This window comes from Zootoca vivipara, chromosome 1, assembly GCF_965207765.1.
Source record: "Zootoca vivipara chromosome 1, rZooViv2.hap1.1, whole genome shotgun sequence".
Taxonomy (NCBI): Eukaryota; Metazoa; Chordata; class Lepidosauria; order Squamata; family Lacertidae; genus Zootoca; species Zootoca vivipara.
Window position 1 is genome coordinate 105,098,631 of NC_142582.1, and position 19,594 is coordinate 105,118,224.

Genomic DNA, 19,594 nt, shown 5'->3' on the forward strand with positions numbered 1-19,594 from the left:
GGGTCGGAGGAGCACTGAAAATAGCTTGTGCACATGTGTACGGGCCTCCTCCGACCTGGATGTACACTGGAAATAGTGTTTGTGCCGTGCCAGTAAGAGCGGGCAGTGGCGGCGGTTGCCATGGGCTGGATAAACAAGTCCCTCGGGCCTTATCCAGCACCTGGGCCATAGGCTGGTGACCCCTCATCTAAACCCAGAAGACAAGTGTGATAAATGCAGCAGGCTGGACTCCACAGGCAGCCTAGGTGTGCGTGTGCAGTGCACACATTATTTTTATTCATGAACTAATCACCCACTAACACAGCAAAATAAAAAATAAGTGAACAAAGCAGCAGATATAACTACAAAATAAAAGCTAGAAACAAATAAAGTCAAATAAAAAGCACAGGGTGGTCAGCCAAAGGCCTGCTGTAACATTAAGTGTGTTAATTACTGTTGGAATGCCATCAATTTAGGAGTCAGGGCTCGTCCACCATTCCGCCTGTCTTGTGCCTAGAAAGCATGGGCCAGAGCAGTTTTCCGCTTGACCGACACTTTCTAGGCATGAGTCTGAGCAGTTTCCCCTTGTCCCACTCCTTTCCTGGGGAAATCCCTCTCTTTAGTACTCAATCAGAGCAAATGTCAATATGGAGAAAGCCCAAATTGCCATCTGCTCCAAGAGGGAAAGCAGTTGAACAAGAGGAAGTGTGGATTCATGCTGGTGTGGTCTTTCCCATACACTTCCTAGGGCTGCCAGTGCCAGCTAACCAGAAATTGCTCTTTGAGTAATCCAGGAGCCAGAACTGTGATCATTCATAGCTTGTGTAGAGATCCACAATTTTGGTGTATGTGCAAAAGAAGCTACTGTATTTACTCGAAGGTAATGCACACCTTCTTTGGCCAAATTACGTCGCAAAAATTAGGGTGCACATTAGATTCGATGCAGTGTTAGATTCACATAAATACGATATATGCATGCTTCTGGACAACAGCTCCTTTTCCATGCTGGAGGAAGACAACACCAGCCAGTCCATGGAACTTTAGCCTAAAAGCCCATAACTTCATGTTAAGTTGGCTCTGGACCGAAGTATACAACGGGGGGAGCTAGGATTGGGCAGTGTGTCCCTGAAAAATATCTATTTTAAGAACTGCAGAGAGAAGAAAATTCCACCAGCTGCTGAATTCTTAACACTGCAGCCCTGTAATGGGAAAAAGCACACCTTTCACCGCATGCAACTTCCACGGCAAGCATCTGTTAAGAGGACTTGTGTCATTTTAAAAGAGTCAGCACCCAGCAACCATGCACTGGTACTCCTCCTCCTTGGGTCATGGAACATTCCCTAGAGGTCACTACTACAGAGATACAAACCACAAATGGGCAGAGGGAAACAAAACTTAATTTACTCAGGGCTGCAAAAAAACACTGAGTGTTAAAAATCCTTTTTTCCCCTTAAAAACACACACAATAGCACTTAAATGAAAGAGTGTTATAGCACTGATGTTTTTATTATCCCAGCCTGTACTGGTATTGAATTTGAAATTGTTTTTACATGAGTTTTTATTGCTAAATTACTTTGGGAAGCAATAAATCAATCAATAAAGGGGCAGAGGAATCCAAAAAAGAGCTTTGTGCCATGCTGGATGTGGTGGCGACACATTGGGCTGAGGGGTTACTCTGCCCAGCTAAAGCAGCCTCCCATTGGCTGCCACTGGAGTGATGGCACAGGATGCCAGTCAGGCTGCCAAAAATCAATCCCACCCTCCCCCTTTATGTTGGAAGAACTGTGGAAAGCTTGGTTCATTTATTCATGTTTGGTGGGAATGCCCCCATGTTCAAAACTTTGGGAATAGAGTATTCTCCGTTATATCCTCAGTTACAGGCCAACCCCCTTCTCCAAATCCTTCCTTCCAAGAAATGTGGTTCCCCTTCTTTAACTACCGTATGTTAATGACCAAAATCAAGACCTTGTTATTCCAACAGCTCAATATTCTCAGTGGAGAGGTTACCTTAAGATGGAACACTGAATGTGTAAGTGTATGTCTAGAGTCTGAGACAATGGATAAAAGAAACACCAGTAGATGTACATCTCTTTAGATGTAGATAAGTGTTTAATGGTTATTGTATTTGTTTAAAAACCAACAAATATTGTTTTTCTGATTTTTTTTTAAATATTCACTCCACCAGTGTGAAGTTTCTCCTTCTACACTGGAAAAGTGCGGGCAGGGCATTCCAGAGGCGGCAAGGGTTTGAGGCAGAGGGACAGTATTTCTCAAAATTGTGGCAGGGGAGTAAATGGTTAAACCTCACCTTCCCCAAGCACAGTGTTCCAAAAACCCACACACAATGCAGCAGGCCACACAGTTAATGTCATGTGCAGTTAAAGCCCTCAGTGACCATAACACTGCAAGGTGGTAGCCTTTGGTCTGGCTAGGGGAGACTTGGAAACCTCTCAAGTTACCATTGATACAGAAGTTATGAAGAAGAGCTTGTGCCCTGATGGCAGGTGTAGCATACAGACATCCTGATGGCTGCTTTTTTCTTCAAATCTGAGTCAGCCAGACAGACCACTGAAGCTGTGGGGATTTCCAGGGCAATTATCAACACTGAATTCCCCTTGGATGCCAACATAGACAGGGTGCTGTTCATTCATATAATGGGCTTCTGCTTCCCCTTTGTGCAGAAAGTACCAGATGCCATAGAGAGTTTATTTTGGGGTTTAGGGATCAAATTGGCTAATAAGTTATGTGCAGAAGGCAATAGGACTGAACCATTCATATTCTCCAGTTCCTCTTTATAATATTGAAGGACCAAAGCTTATGCCACCGTCTAGTGAAAATAAACTAAAATAAATGAGAATCTCTACAGATTCTGCTTCTATTCCAGGGCTTTGTTGTTGCTGGTATGTTGTTTTTATGCTCTTAAAATTTTAAACTCTTGGCTACTTTTTATAGCGTGTGTGGTATTGTATTTTACTGCATCTCATGCTATCTATAAGCTGCCTTGCATGTCGATAGAACCATGCAGTGGAGTATAGATTTTATAAATAAACAGGAACACCATCCTCACAGCAAAACAAACATGATATTCACACTTTCTCAAGCAGAAATAGCAGTTTCCCAGCAACTGCATTTAGTAGATTGAGTGCTGGGAAGCAGCAATTCCTTCACAATGGAAGAACTTGCTAGGTGACATTGTATGGGTGAATTAGTGATGGTCGTGAGGTCTGTTTTCTCCCCTTCCTCCGGGAAAAGTGTAGTGCCTGGAAAGACCCTTGGATAAATTAGGCAGTACTGTATGAATAATTCTATTGCTGCTTTTTTCCACCAGCAAATGTAACTGAACATTTGAAATCACAGGACCCAGTTGGTTGCAATTTTTTGTTTTTTTTAGCACTCTGACTGATACAGGCTGGGAGACAGACAATAGTTTTGTCAATACCACCCCTGCCAAAAATTGATGTTTGTTTTGGGGGGGGGGGAGTCATTGCATGTGGGACTGACACTTATCTTACTTTCACCTGAAGTAAACAGATTTTGCAGGTATTATTATTTCAATCCCCACCCCCCTAAAAAAAAACCACCTCTGTTTGACCAGAGATAAGAGACAGTTGCACAAAGAAATGTGCATATTCACCATGGGAAACGATTCCCTTCAAGGAAAGACTAAAAAGAAGTTGGGGCTTTCAGTTTAGAAAAAAAGATGACTAACTGGAGAACAGTTACAGGTAGGTAGCCGTGTTGGTCTGAGTCGAAGCAAAATAAAAAAATTCCTTTAGTAGCACTTTAAAGACCATGGAGCCACCTGGGATGAACAAAGACATTGGATTCTTATCTCATTATGCATGATCAAGCTTTCTTTAGCGCCTCAGCCCTTGCTTTTTCCCCCGCAGGACCAATTGCAGTCATCAGCAGTCGTTAACAGCCATCTACAGGTTTACCACTCCCATCAGCCCATCACCCATTCCCACCCACCCCACCTCCACCCTCTGTATATACATAAGGGACTGACTTCTGCTTCAAGTGTATCTGAAGAAGTGTGCATGCACACGAAAGCTCATACCAAAATAAAAACTTAGTTGGTCTTTAAGGTGCTACTGAAGGAATTTTTTTATTTAACTGGAGAACAGCAATGGACAGAGCAGCATGAAGAGTTAATAGGGAGTGTGTGTGTGCATGTGCTGGCACACACAAAAACACACAACTAGAGCCTGAGGTCATCTAACTCAGCACAAGAATTTCTATACCTTTATAAACAAACAAACAAAAAGGCAAATTCATGGGACTGTAGCTATTATCTGATACACAAGCTGCCAACAATGGTATGGGAACTTCTGTGCCATGCCTGCTGTCACACAACTGTCAGTAAAATATGAAGGATAGTAATTATGTGCTGCCTTGCTCTGGGAACCAGCAGTGTTAATATTGGAAGTAACAATATTGGAAGTAACTCCGTCATCTGACTGTTTCACTCCTTTAAACACCTGTGTGAAAAACTTCTCAATTTCACCAACTGTTGCCTCTATCATTTCACCCTCCTGTTCTGACAATCCTTCATCCATAATGTTCTTCAAAGTCTGTGTGTTCTCTTTAATTTCACTTTCCAGTTCATCCTTCTCTGGTCTGCTTTCATTCACCATTTCATCAAGCTCAGCTCTAATCTCTTTTATTTGCTCATCAAACAACTGCTGAAAAATGCCAAAAGTCAATGGAATGTCCAACGATGTATTTGCCGTACTGAGTATTCTTGATCTTATTAACAATTCAGTCTCTATCTTAAGATCTTCACAGTCTCCCCCTTAAGAATTTAACAGCAATGTCTAATAATAATAATAATAATAATAATAATAATAATAATAATAATAATATTTATACCCTACCCATCTGTTTGGATTGCCCTAGCCACTCTTATTAAACCACATTCCTTTCCCACAGAGGAAATGTGATGTAGAAGAATTACTTTCAGTTTAAAGGCAACACTTTTGTTGGGAAAACGGAATTAAAAATAAAATAAAAATGAAAATTCTTAGCATTAAGAACTCCCTTGATATTTGTTAACTTTCTTGGTTAAAACAATTAGAATATGCTCTTTGTTCTGAAGCCTTTAGTCTTTTAATGATCAACTCTTCTTAAAGCCAGAAAGTAGCTCACACACCAGATATAAATTTCAACCAGCAGACAGAGAAACCTCTCAGTTGTAAATTATACCCATCTCAAAGATTATTAAAGAAAGGGAGGCTTTTGCCGACCTTATGCTCTTCAGGACACTTATGTGGTTTTTGGGCATGATATTAATTCCTCTGCTCTAAGTCACTCACCCTGTCCAGATTCGAAGGAGTTGACAGTTTCTCAGTCTCCTGATGTAGTAAACAACTTTTTCAGAGCATCTGAATTTAATCTCCTGCTCATTCTTATCTCTAGAGTGAATTTGATAGCCAAGATTTATGCCTTGGCTATCATCAGTCATCATGTAATAATCTCCATTGGCCAGCTACCAACAGAAGATGTTCAGTCTGCCATGTTCCTCCCCTAGAAATCCCTATCCTATATTTTTAACTGACAGTGATGTGGGATTCACACGGCATCAGTAGTCATGCTGCTGCAGGTAAAATATGGTTTGGGTATGTCAGCTAAGAAATAAAATCTCTTATGATTTCAGGGGCTGCATGACTTTGCTAAGTGCTGGAACTATACAGCTGGGAATGGCTATCTCTATCATACTCGGCTTGTGAGTTTCTGAAGGGGCATTTAGTTGGCTACTTATGAAGATAGATCTTTTAGTCCAATTCAGTGAGACAATTATTGGGTTCTTATGACACTCTCAGTAGTAGACCCATACTGCTGAGAGGGCCCAGCCTCCCCACCTCCAAATTCCAAATACCACAGAGGCTGGCCCAGTCCAGGCAAGTATGGTTGCAGTAAACTCAGTCACCCAAAAACTTCATATATACTTACTGTTCAGAGAGAAAGCACTGATTTCAGTGGATGGAAAACAACTAACAAAAATAAGTAACTGACACCCAATATTAGAGGCAAGGAGTACTAATAATGTGGTAGGAACAGATGTAGACTGGTTGTACTGGTATTTGTTGGGTGTGTCTGATTCCTCTCTATATTTGGCTTCTAGATAATGCACAGCGTGTCTTTCTATGATTTTGCACTCAGTCATTCTGATCTTTTTCTGAAATAACACCTCAAATTAGAATCTGGGCCATAGGCTATTGAAAAGAAGCTAAAGTCAAAGTGTTCAGAGTACAAGCCTGACGTTAGATACACAGCCATATATAGGCCCTTAAATCAGCTTTGACCTGGTTTTCCAAAGCCTGATCATTGCTCCTTTGAAGGCATTGAGAATAGTGTCCAGCATATCTGAAAATCAGCTTCAAGCATATTTACATGCTTTAATGTGGATCTGAATATCTAATGCCATCTGTAACCTGGACATTTTCACCTCATTTTCTTGTGTAGTTATTCTGAGTTTTCAGCAAGATGTAATTTACAGCATTACCCCTTCAGCAAAAGGCATTTTTCCATTCCAAATAGGTGATATCTCAATTGCAGATAATCAGGGGACTACAATGATTAAAACTAGCCACTTCACCACTGTCATTGCCTCAGATTCCAGTAGCTTTGAAACCTGTTTTTATAGGTTTCAAGCTGTGTATTTAATAAAATTCTGATGTAGAGACAGGAAAAATCATATTAATTTGGAAACATTCTGTGTGCGTGAATCTGCAGTAGTCATTTTCCCCATTTGTATTTTATACAACTTGAGTTTATCTCCGGTGTTTATTAATCATAAATGGCTATGCACCATTTAGTTACCCTCCCCATCTCCTGGGTTCATGCACAATTGCCCTAGTGACAGATTGTGCTCGAATGCTCTGGCAGCCTGTGCTACTGATGGCAATGCCCTGAGCCTGGCTTTCTCTGTCTCCCTGGAGTCCCTATGCAGACGTAGGCGAACGTCACTGCCTGCTCTAATTTTATCCACGCTTGATGGAGGAGACTAGCTGAGCAGCAGGGAGGCAGCTATTTTGGTTTTCTCTGTGGTTCTGGGTTATATAAAGCATCTAGCCATGACCCACATTGCTTTGGAGCTGCCTTGTTTCCTCTCTGGCTCTAATGCAGCTAATCAGCACCATATATTTCCACACAATTTTCCTCACAGATGCTGAACAGTATTCTGTGCGTGTGTGGCACTTGAGTGCTATATGCGTATGACTTGGCTGATGCCACTCTTTTATGGAAAGCAAGGAAGCTTTATTTTTAAAACAAAAAACCCACACACAGATGGAATCCTTGTCCCAGCTATCTACTGGGCACAATTTGTGTGGTGAGTTACCAGCTGCCCATCCTGTGCTTTGGAAAAGGTAAGCTAACACATGCAATAAAATATCAGTTAACAGTAATCTAAACTGAGAGTATTTTTGCCATTTAATTTTCAGTTAATGTTTAAAAACACCAGACAAAGCTAGGTGTCACAAGATCAGACTCTCCAAAGTCTCAGTCTCCTTGGTTAGGCTAAAAGGTACATCGCCACTATCAAATTCTTTCAGCTATCTGATTATGGAAATAAGAAAGGTATATTGGGAAATGAATCCCAAGCCGGAATTAATGAATCCCAAGCCGGAATTAAGATGAATCCCAAGCCAGAATTAAGATTGCCGGAAGAAATATCAACAACCTCAGATATGCAGATGACACAACCTTGATGGCAGAAAGTGAGGAGGAATTAAAGAACCTTTTAATGAGGGTGAAAGAGGAGAGCGCAAAATATGGTCTGAAGCTCAACATCAAAAAAACCAAGATCATGGCCACTGGTCCCATCACATCCTGGCAAATAGAAGGGGAAGAAATGGAGGCAGTGAGAGATTTCACTTTCTTGGGCTCCTTGATCACTGCAGATGGTGACAGCAGTCACGAAATTAAAAGACGCCTGCTTCTTGGGAGAAAAGCAATGACAAACCTAGACAGCATCTTAAAAAGCAGAGACATCACCTTGCCTACAAAGGTCCGTATAGTTAAAGCTATGGTTTTCCCAGTAGTGATGTATGGAAGTGAGAGCTGGACCATCAAGAAGGCTGATCGCCGAAGAATTGATGCTTTTGAATTATGGTGCTGGATGAGACTCTTGACTCATCCCATGGACTGCAAGAAGATCAAACCTATCCATTCTGAAGGAAATCAGCCCTGAGTGCTCACTGGAAGGACAGATCGTGAAGCTGAGGCTCCAATACTTTGGCCACCTCATGAGAAGAGAAGAATCCTTGGAAAAGACCTTGATGTTGGGAAAGATGGAGGGCACTAGGAGAAGGGGACGACAGAGGACGAGATGGTTGGACAGTGTTCTCGAAGCTACGAACATGAGTTTGACCAAACTGCGGGAGGCAGTGGAAGACAGGAGTGCCTGGCGTGCTATGGTCCATGGGGCCACGAAGAGTCGGACATGACTAAACGACTAAACAACAACAACATTGGGAAATGGGTTTACCTGAGCCAATGTGTAACCATCAGGAGATTCAATACACATCTAATTACTACAACTAGTTTCCTGCTTGGACCGTTGTATTTTTGACTCACTCTGGGAAATCTGGACCCTCTCCATGGCATGGAGCTGCTATAGAGAGCATCAAAAGAACACATGAATTGTAGGATCAGACCAAATGTGTCCATGCAAAATATCGTAAGCTTTTCCAAGGAGGCAGGACAACAAATTTAACAGTAGGCACAGTAAAACAATTCTCACTTCCAAATGAAATCCCAGATAACATTTTAAATATAGAGAATGCACACATGGCTTTTTCACATCAGTTCATATTGAAATATCTTACTAATCTTCCAATGAAATTCAGATTTTAGCTTTCTTGTCTTTCTGGAAGACGGGAGAAGGGGAACACCAGTTACAAGCCATCATAAAACAAATGTATCACATTCACCAAAATGATTTCCAGGGCTTCAAAATAGCCTTTGCTTAAGAAAAAAAGTACTCCATTAACCAATAGTTACAGTATGTTTTTGTTATAAAAATAGAAATGAATGAGACATATGCTTTACATGTGAGTTGCAAATGTTATGTGTATTTATGAGCTTTGTTCCTGTCACATAACTCCCTGGGCCTAGGGGCTTCTTGGATTTCATCTCTGGCAAGGATCAGTCTTGTCCCAATTACAGTTCCAGTAATTTCCCTGGCAGAGCCTATATTCCCTCATGAGATATTTAAGAGTACATATGATAGTTCAATACCATTTGGGTGTTTTTAAAGGGGCAGCTACCGGAATATCACTTTCTCTGTTCATACTATGGTAAATTGGCATAAGGGCAATTTGTTATTGTCAAGCTCCTAGAATAAACAGAAAACCCTCATATCTGCTTATATGCTCACAAAATAAAACAATTGTATCCCAATCTGCCAGCAGCTAGGTGAGAAATGACCAGAGAATCAAGCTGTTTTCAGGTTAAGAAAGCTGGACCATTACCTTAAGTGGCAAAATAGTGAGTTGTGCTGTAAAAAATAAAAATCATTTCTGGACAGAACACAAAACTGCACAAGGCGGAGTGCAGAAATTTTAAAAATGCCTTCTGCGTATAAACAAATACAGCTCATCCCAGCACTTTTCATTACATGTATTGCCTATGTAAAAAACAAACAAAAAAACCAAATAGATATACAATAAAAGAAAGAAGGACAAGGACAAGGATTAAAGATTAGGCAAAAATAATCACTGATGGGAACAGAATGTGAAGAAAGACAAGACTATGTCCCAGACTGCCAGTGCCAGAGGCTATTTATCAAGGTCCTAACATGGTCCTAAATATTCAGTAAACTGCCTGGCCAGGTATCCTCTCTATTTTATGTTTGTGCATTGCGTGGTTCTTTAATGGGTGTGACTTTTCCAACTGCCAGTGTTGAATTTAATTTTCTTAGCACCATAGTACTCCAGTTTGATGAAATCATTTTTCTTTCATTTATTCTAATATTGAAAATGTCTAGTTCTTATCCAATTTAGATCTGACATGTATACACTAGGTATTGCAAACCTTTCGTTTAAAGATGAACATACCATATGTTGAACAACACCACATGCTTGTCAATCTACATTTATTACGTTTCTCCACTGTGATATAAATCTGCTAATAATCTGCTAATAATCAAGTAAAGGACTGAATGTGTATAGCCAGGCTTTTGTTCTTCTTATTATTATCAGCATAGCATAATATGGCACTTTATGTCATGCCACAACATACCATTCATTTCTTACATCCCCAAGATAGTTGTGTGCAGTGGGAGAAGGGGTGCACATTTATTGACCATCAATCTGACACAAATTAAATTAAAAGTTGCACTGAGTGCAACTTTTAAACCCTTATAGAAGAAACAGCTATATAGATCAGGCATCCCCAAACTTTGGCCCTCCAGATGTTTTGGACTACAATTCCCATCTTCCCCGACCACTGGTCCTGTTAGCTAGGGATCATGGGAGTTGTAGGCCAAAACATCAGGAGGGCCGTAGTTTGGGGATGCCTGGTATAGATTATCACTTTCATCAAGGCTTTATTTTCAATGTGGAACAAAAGTCATATTCATAAATGTTCTTTTTCTGGTTAACCTCTGTAAAATTCTAAAATGCTATTTGCTAGAGCATCAAAACATGCCACTTACTAAACTTCCACATGCATAAAAATGGGGGTGCATGAATGGAAAGTGGTTGATACCTAAACTGGATGTAATTATTTCACAAAAGGGAGCTTGCTCACAAGGGCCATCATATAATGCTACTGAATAATGTGATAATTAAATGCTGACTGCTACCCTCAAACCATCTAATTAAGGTATCTTTTACTAAAGTATGTGGTGCTTCTGAGGAAGAGATAGTCTGCAAGTGGCAACAACCGTATTTATAAATAAGAAAGAAAGGGGATGCGTATTTTTAAAACCACAAGGTAATACAGAATGCATTTTACAGAGTATCAGAGTCATATGATAATATTCATCCGGAAAACCAATTATCTCAAGAGAGCAAAAGAAATGAAGAATCACAACAATGAACAAATAATAAAACCTATAAAATCTACATACAGGTGGGAAAGAAGGAAACACCACAGAGCATATCAACACAGCAGTTATCTCTAAAGTAAACATGCAAAACAAATGGTGGCTTGTTATTTCAATCTATGGTTAAACCTTATTTCTTACACTCATCACAGACTGGGGGAAAAAATCAATTGCAGGTGTGACTTAAAGAGAAAAATCACTGAATTAAAATACATTTTTAAAAATTGTCAGAACCAACCCAAGACATTTTGCTGCCTGAAGCAAAGGAAAAGATGGCGCCTCCTCCCTTCCCCCTCCACATACAGAAGCCAATGGAGACCAGCAGCTCAATCATACTTCAGCACTAGCAATAGGACAGCATCCTCCACAGCACCAAAGGACAACAGGTTACGGTAAGCTAAATGGAAATGGAGAGCCTATCTTCCATTGCTGCTCCCTGCCCTTGAACACCTTCTGCCTAAGACAGCCTCCTCACTTTGTATAATGGTAGGGCCAACATGGCTACCTTTTATTTTTCCAAGTTCACATACCATCTCTGAAAGCCTAGGACGTAGGTACATCAAGAGTTCATTGCTGTAAGATCAATTGTAAAAAAGGTAAAGGTAAAGGTACCCCTGACCATTAGGTCCAGTCGTGACCAACTCTGGGGTTGCGCGCTCATCTCGCATTATTGGCCGAGGGAGCCGGTGTATAGCTTCCAGGTCATGTGGCCAGCATGACACAGCCGCTTCTGGCAAACCAGAGCAGCACATGGAAACGCCGTTTACCTTCCCGCTGTAGCAGTTCCTATTTATCTACTTGCATTCTGACGTGCTTTCGAACTGCTAGGTTGGCAGAAGCTGGGACCAAGCAACGGGAGCTCACCCCGTCACAGGGATTCGAAAGATCAATTGTATCATACACCAAATAAGAAATATTTATTTTTACCACCATTGGTTGTTTCTACGTGACTGAACCAGCAAAATGCCAGAGATTTAGCAAGTCTGGGAAAAGATTAGGAATTACGCAAGGAAATAATAGTGATGTCATATGAGTAATTCACTGTCTGCTCCAGTACATGCTTAAATCCACTGATGAACAAGATTAACAAACAAGATGACTGAGATGTTGGACAATATACAGTATACTGCATAAATAAGTGACTTATCACATATTTGCCTTATGGGAACCCTCTGTGAGAAGAGATTTAAAGACTGAAAACAAACACATGAAACTCTAGGAGCTTGGAATTTCATATGGAGCTAGGGTTAGCTAATAAACACAATAGCTAATAATCTGTAATCTTGAACAGAACAAAAACACGTAAGAGAAGACATTTGACTGGAAACAAATCAGCCTGGCCTACTTTCATAACTTTAGCAGAAATTTACAGACATCGCCTGGTAAAGTTTTTAACGGCATTGACCTAAGTGTTACCACCTGTTCATATCTGCAGATTAAAAGCACAACAGCAGGGAGCAGTAACAAAAACAAAAGTGACACCTCAGTAGGGAGAGATGAATGGGTTTTACCCAGTGAGAAACAATGAGTAGAAGTTGGTGGGCTAGTATATGATATCATACTATTAGGATAAGAGACACGATTTTACCCAGCTGTCTGTATTCTGCTAATGGCTTTTGTTTTTAAGTATTGCTACCTACCCAAAAACTTTAGGATAGGGCAAGCTGTCGGTCCAAAGAAATAAACTGGCTATAATGTGTTTAGGTGCATATCTAATATTTTGGAACATTTAATAGGTGCTTCCCTTTTCTAAGGCTGGATACTTCTCTAATTCAGCTCAGAATGCACAATTGTGTACCTGCACTTCTGGGTTTAAACTATATCCAGAATACAGCCACTATAATATTTCTGTCAACCTACTTCAAAAAGGATGGAAGTGATAGCTGAGATTTTTATTTATTTATTTAGATGCATTTGCATTGCCAGTGGAGGAAAGAGAAGTGCAGAGTAAGGTAACAAGCCCAGACTTGTCCCAAATAAGATAGGACAAAGGTGATCAATCAGTAATTTCTAGCCTTTGCATAAGAAAGAGAGGAACTAATGTCAGATGTTCAGACACCTGCATTTGATTAAAAGTGCAGCCTGATCCTATTCATGTTTGCTTAGAAGTAAGTACAATGGAGTTCAACAGAGTTCACACACACCCCAAGCTAGTGTTCAAGATTGTATTTCCCTATGTCAACAATCACTTCCTCTTTTTTTACAGCAACTTATCACTATTTCAGAATTGCTGCCTATCCTTCCACGTCACTCTCCTGAGGACATGCATTACAGACTATAGTTTTGTAACATATTCATTATGATGAAAGGGAGTTCATAGACTGCCGTGAGAAATTGCTGTTAATTCCCACCCCACCCCAGGTTCAAGGTGAGGGAATCCCCATATGTAAGTACTGGTACTATACTACTTATTAGCAGATAGGTGTGGTGCAAGAACAAGTCTGAACTGACCCTGCAGTCTTTTAGCAGGCAGATGATATAGACGTAAAGAAAAACTTAAAGCAACAATGACAACTGAAATCTGAGAGAATACAGTGGTATTTGACAGTTCAAGCAGGCATATGGTGCAGGGAATTACCCAAAATGGGCCAGTGCCCAGATGCCTGTACTTCAAAACCGATACGTTATCTCCCTTCCCAACAGACAGTATTCAGTCACTAGTTTATCAGTTGTCATAAATGCCTAAGTATATTTACAACAGCATTTGGAAACGCCATCCTAGTATTCTTGGGAATTACTTGTAGGTGGGTCTTCCGTAATCAGACTAATAAATTTAACTCCAATTCAAATATCATCATGAGTCAGCCCTTCAAAATCCAAAGTTCTGAGTTAAAAGGGAATGATATTGTAAAAATAATGAATATACACTCATATTATTTGCCACCTGCTATATAATCTTTTTTCCAGGGTCTAATTCAGAAGCATTTCTCCACACTCATGAGGGCTAGAAGCTTATATGAAGCAAACCTTGGATTTCAAGATTATCATAACTGTAAGGACTGGAGTGCTGAAGCTAACACAATTATTGTGTTTACAGATATAATCACAGCAAATAAAAATGTTCACTGGGATTTTAACTACTGGGCTCCGCAATGTTGATTAGACAAAGGCCATTATAAAACCAAAATACTGTTTTAAGAATTTTTAGGTCATATATAAAAAAATTAAATGTTCATAACTGTATATATAAACAACATGTCTGAAATCCCACAGATCAGGTCCTGAACAAATTGACCTCAAATATTTCTCTGCAAGGTCAAAGTGGGAAACCTCTCCATTGTCTCTTTCCTCACAAATCCTGTCTTAAGGGCACATTCAAGATATGAACAGTGTGTGAGCCTGTGACCTGGATTCAGGAATTAAATACAGTAGTTATAATAACAAAATATGGTCTGAAGCTCAACATCAAAAAAACCAAGATCATGGCCACTGGTCTCATCACCTCGTGGCAAATAGAAGGGGAAGAAATGGAGGCAGTGAGAGATTTTACTTTCTTGGGCTCCTTGATCACTGCAGATGGTGACAGCAGTCACGAAATTAAAAATGCTTCCTGGGAGAAAAGCAATGACAAACCTAGACAGCATCTTAAAAAGCAGAGTCATCACCTTGCCGACAAAGGTCCGTATAGTTAAAGCTATGGTTTTCCCAGTAGTGATGTATGGAAGTGAGAGCTGGACCATAAAGGCTGATCGCCAAAGAATTGATGCTTTTGAATTATGGTGCTGGAGGAGACTCTTGAGAGTCCCATGGACTGCAAGAAGATCAAACCTATCCATTCTGAAGGAAATCAGCCCTGAGTGCTCACGGGAAGGACAGATTGTGAAGCTGAGGCTCCAATACTTTGGCCACCTCATGAGAAGAGAAGACTCCCTGGAAAAGACCCTGATGTTGGGAAAGATTGAAGGCACAAGGGAGAAGGGGACGACAGAGGACGAGATGGTTGGACAGTGTTCTCGAAGCTACGAACATGAGTTTGACCAAGCTGCGGGAGGCAGTGGAAGATAGGAGGACATGACTAAACGACTAAACAACAACAACAACAACAAAAGAGTGGCCAAAACCCACATAATGCAATCAGGTAACATGCCAGACAGGAGATAAACAACACACTCAGATTTCTCTTATAGACCACCTTTTCTGTGATGTAGGTATGTTGTATCTGGGGGGTGGCCTTGGGCTACACCCCTTCTGTGATGTATGTATGATGTTTCTGGGGGTGGTATTGGACTCCAGGGCAGGCAATTTAAAATGTCTATATAAGGGCTTGCACGCATGGCTCTGGGTCCTCCTCCTCTCTCCTGCATGTGGGGGAGCACCCTGTTGCAACAGTTTGTAAAGATCAGGCTTACCAGCTGCTTTGCTTCTCAATATTCTGTGGTTGGTCTCTGTTATTTTCTCCTACCGATAGAGAACCTACAAACAGACTTTATATTGGCTCTTGGGTACCCCATAAGGAAAAAGGAGCAGTTTTTTTTTTTACTTATATCAACATTATACATACCAAGTGGGCATAGCTGCCAAGTTCTCCCTTTTTTTAAGGGAAATTCCCTCATGCTGAATAGGCTTCCTCGCAAGAAAAGGGAAAACTTGGCAGCTATGCAAGTGGGTGGCGTGATAATTTTTCATAGGTCCAGCTTTGACTGATTGGTATTTCTTAAACAGGCAGGCGGCAGAATTGACGGGTAGATATATCTCAGCTATATAAATATGGCAAAGTAACAAAGAGCGCTTTGTTACAAATAGTAATTTAATACTGCTTTTAAATTGTGCTGGATATGTCAATAGACACACCATACTGGCTGCTGCCATTGACAAATGCTCAGAAATTGGCTGCTTTAACCTCTTACTCTCTATTGCTGAATTGCTGATTGCTGATTGCTGAAACCGAGTTTGTAATGTATAGAATAATGCATTGACTCTGAACCATTGATTTAACCAGGAATTTCCAGCGGTGTGTGTGTGAAATAGGTATGTACCGGTATGCTTCAGGGCCATATAGTGAGTAAATTTTAAAGTAATTCTTGAGTCTCTTTAAAAAACCCACCTTGGCTCATGGATTTGCCATACAATTCCAAAGCAGCCGTGTGAGAATATAGAATATAGAACACTTGGACAGTGTCTCTCCTCCATACCCAAACCCAGTATTCTTTGATAACACTTTAAACTACTGGTTCAATTCAGAACTAAGCTGAGAGGAGCTGACCGATGGCTATGCATTCCAGCAAAGCAATGCAGATGTTAACATTTGTATTGTAATAAGCAAAACAGTATACACCCTCTTCATATACATAAGAAAAAATATATTAAATGGAATATAACAGAAATATCAGGTAAGCTGCCATTGCAGTGAGATATTGTTGGACTCCAGCTCCCAACATTACCTAACTTCTGGATATCCACCAACATCTGAAACTAAACAACAATTTTTTAAAAAATAATATGACTACTAATTATTTTGTCAGTTGGGGCACATGCTAAAGCCGGGTTTATTTATCTCTTATTTTTATAGATACGATTTGCTTTATCTTTTATTAAAGGCACGAGGACAACGCTGAATTATTATTTTTTGGGGGGGTGGGGGGATGGCAGGGATCACGGCTTGCGTTACGCAAGAAATAGCAGAAAAGACTTGAGTCGAGTGCCGCGGGGGTTGCTGTTGATCGGTGCTTCAGACTTGGGTTTCCCTTTTGGTGCGTGTGCGGCAGACAGCGCGAGTGCGCTTCCTCACGTTTCGCCGCTTGAGGCAGACACGACAGGATCCACCCCCTGTCCGTCCCCACAACGAACGTTTGCCGGGTTCGACCTCTGGTCCAGATCTCCGAATATTGTGAGGCGGACACACCATTCGCACACGCAAGGAGGGAATTCCGATTTCAACCCCCCACCTCCACCAGGCGCTCCCGGGGCGTCACTTCGAGACACCAAAGCCCCTGGGATCTTAAAAATCAAAACAAACCAGCTTCCCGCTCGGTCTCTCGCTGCGGGGCCGCCGGCACCTCGCCGCCCTCAGCCCTCGCTTTCTAATTACAGCTCCACCCCAAAACAAAACAGACCTTCCCGCTGCCATGGCAACCGAGCCCTACCTTCCCTGCTGCTTTGGCGACGGAGCCCCACCTCCCTGAGCTGCTATGACAACCGGGAGCCTCCCCTCAGCGGATGACGCCGCAGTCTGCGTGGCTAACGATTTCTGAAGGGGAAGGGAGAAAGAGCGATGACGTTGCGGGGCTCGTTTCCGTGGTTACTACGCGCTGACGTCGGTGTGTTTTGTGAGCGCCCAACGTTCTTGCCGTCGCCAGAGCAACGTCAGTTAGCCAGCCAAAGCCCGGCAACAGGGACGGGATTGGCCGATGCGCCGGAGAGGAGCTCTGCGATTGGTGGGGCGCTTTGCTCAGGCCTGAACAGGTGGGCCTACCTGGCCCTGAATCTGCAACTGGAGTCAGACGGGGACAGGAGAAGGAGGATGGAAACGTTCGCACGGAATCTCTGGGCTGTTGGGGGAAAGCTATTTACATACGGGGAGAAACAGACCTCATTTGCGTCTTGAGGTTGTGTGTATCATTGTGGTACCATGCACACGTGTTTATGCACCTCCAACTTTTCTATAAAATATCAATTTTATTCCCCCCCCAAAAAAAAACAACACACACACACACACACACACACACACACACACACAGTTATGGTCATTAATTTTTATCAGTGCCATAAAATGTGGGACACATGTATAAGTACAACACTTGTGTGTTGAGGAATGGATCCTTAAGAATTAGCACCAAACCTGCAACTAGATTGTCATGTCTGATGATTTTGTATGATAGATTATTGCTACATCAATTGTTGTTTCCAACTGTATGTGTGTATACTGTGAACATCATGCTAATTGTCTGTGGGGGAATGGTGAACTTCTTTTAATATGGTAACATCTATATATTACGTTTAACATATTTTTTATGTGTCTGAAAAGGGTGTATACACATGTGAACATCTGCATCACTTTTATTGGTGTACATGTTTATGGCTGGTTACACGCCTAAAAGTCTTGCATGACATTCTGTGTGTATCTGTATTCATTCCTCAACACATAAGCGGACCTATGCAGTTTAAAATATTGCTTGAATAGCCATTTGTTTAAATTATTGTTCTGTATTGGTTTTGAATGTTTTATGTTATTGTACACCACCTTGAGGTTTTGCAAGAGGGCAGTATATAAATACTTTTGTAAATAATCAACAAACGTGCATCCATGTATATTCATGACCCTAAGGAGGAGATCATTTTGTGCTCTTAACTTGACCGTATCTTTTTCATGCTGAACCCTTGCTGTTTCTCCTCACTCGTTTCCACACACCTGTGCTGCCCAGTGCTTCCCTGCACTTTTAAGGAGCAGCTGTACATTGCTATTTCCTCTGTCCAATAACACCAATAATTTTGAACTATGACAGGTACTATGTGTAATCAATACTTTATCCCAGTAGCACAAATGCAGCTTTCAAAGGGTAGGTAAGTTTTACTGCATGTCCGGTTCCTTGCTGCTGTGCGGGTGGAGCGCCATTTGTGGGTAGCATATCTGTTTCCTGCTTGGCCTAGGGATGGGCACTTACCTGTATTTGATTGACGATCTTTCCAGACAAATAAATATTACTCAGGTGTTGTGCAAGATTGAGACAGGTTTTCTTCAAGTAGCACTTCCGTTGCTGGCTCATTACACTCCATTTGTGAATTTAGCACACGTGCAGATGCTATGCAGAAATTAGCTACACTTTTGGCTTGTGTATCTTGTAATATGTCTTTGATAGTGTATCCATTTAAGTGCAACACCACATCCAACTTTAATAAATATTACTATGTTTCTGAGGATACAAACGTGGCACTATTCTGTCTCTTTTTTATTCCCCCATTGCTCATACTTCCAAAACCTGACCTCTAGAGAGGGACATCAGACATGGTACTACTTAGAAATAATCCTACAGTTCACTTGTTATTCTAAAGACACAGGATTTATAGGCATATAACACAAGCTGTAGCCACAAGTTATACATCATCATTATGATAGCACATTTTCAAAGCTTAGCAGGGTCTGCTATGGTTTCAACTTGGAAGGGAGACCACATATTGAGATTCCTGCATTGCAGGGGGTTGGACTAGCTGTCCCTCAGAGTCCCTTCCAACTCTATAATGCTATGATTTTATAAGAAGACATTTAGATGTATTGTTAGAGACATTATGATCTGAATACCAATTGCTGGGAATTGCAAGTGGGGAGAATGCTCTTGTACACATTTCCAGCTTGTAGGCTTCCTCCAGGCATCTGATCAGATGCAAACTGGGCAGGCCATTGGCCTGATCCAGCAGGTTCATCCTACATTCTTACAGCAAAGTGTATACAGATCCACACCATAGGTTGAACTCAGCTGCAGGCTGCATTTGGGGAAATGAGATTTCATAATAAGGGATAACACTGTTTCCATAAGGCTAGCCATCTGTTATGGCAAAACCAACAAACCATCTTTGGGCATCTTAAAGTCTAACTAGTTTTTTTATGGCACATGTTTTCACAGACTG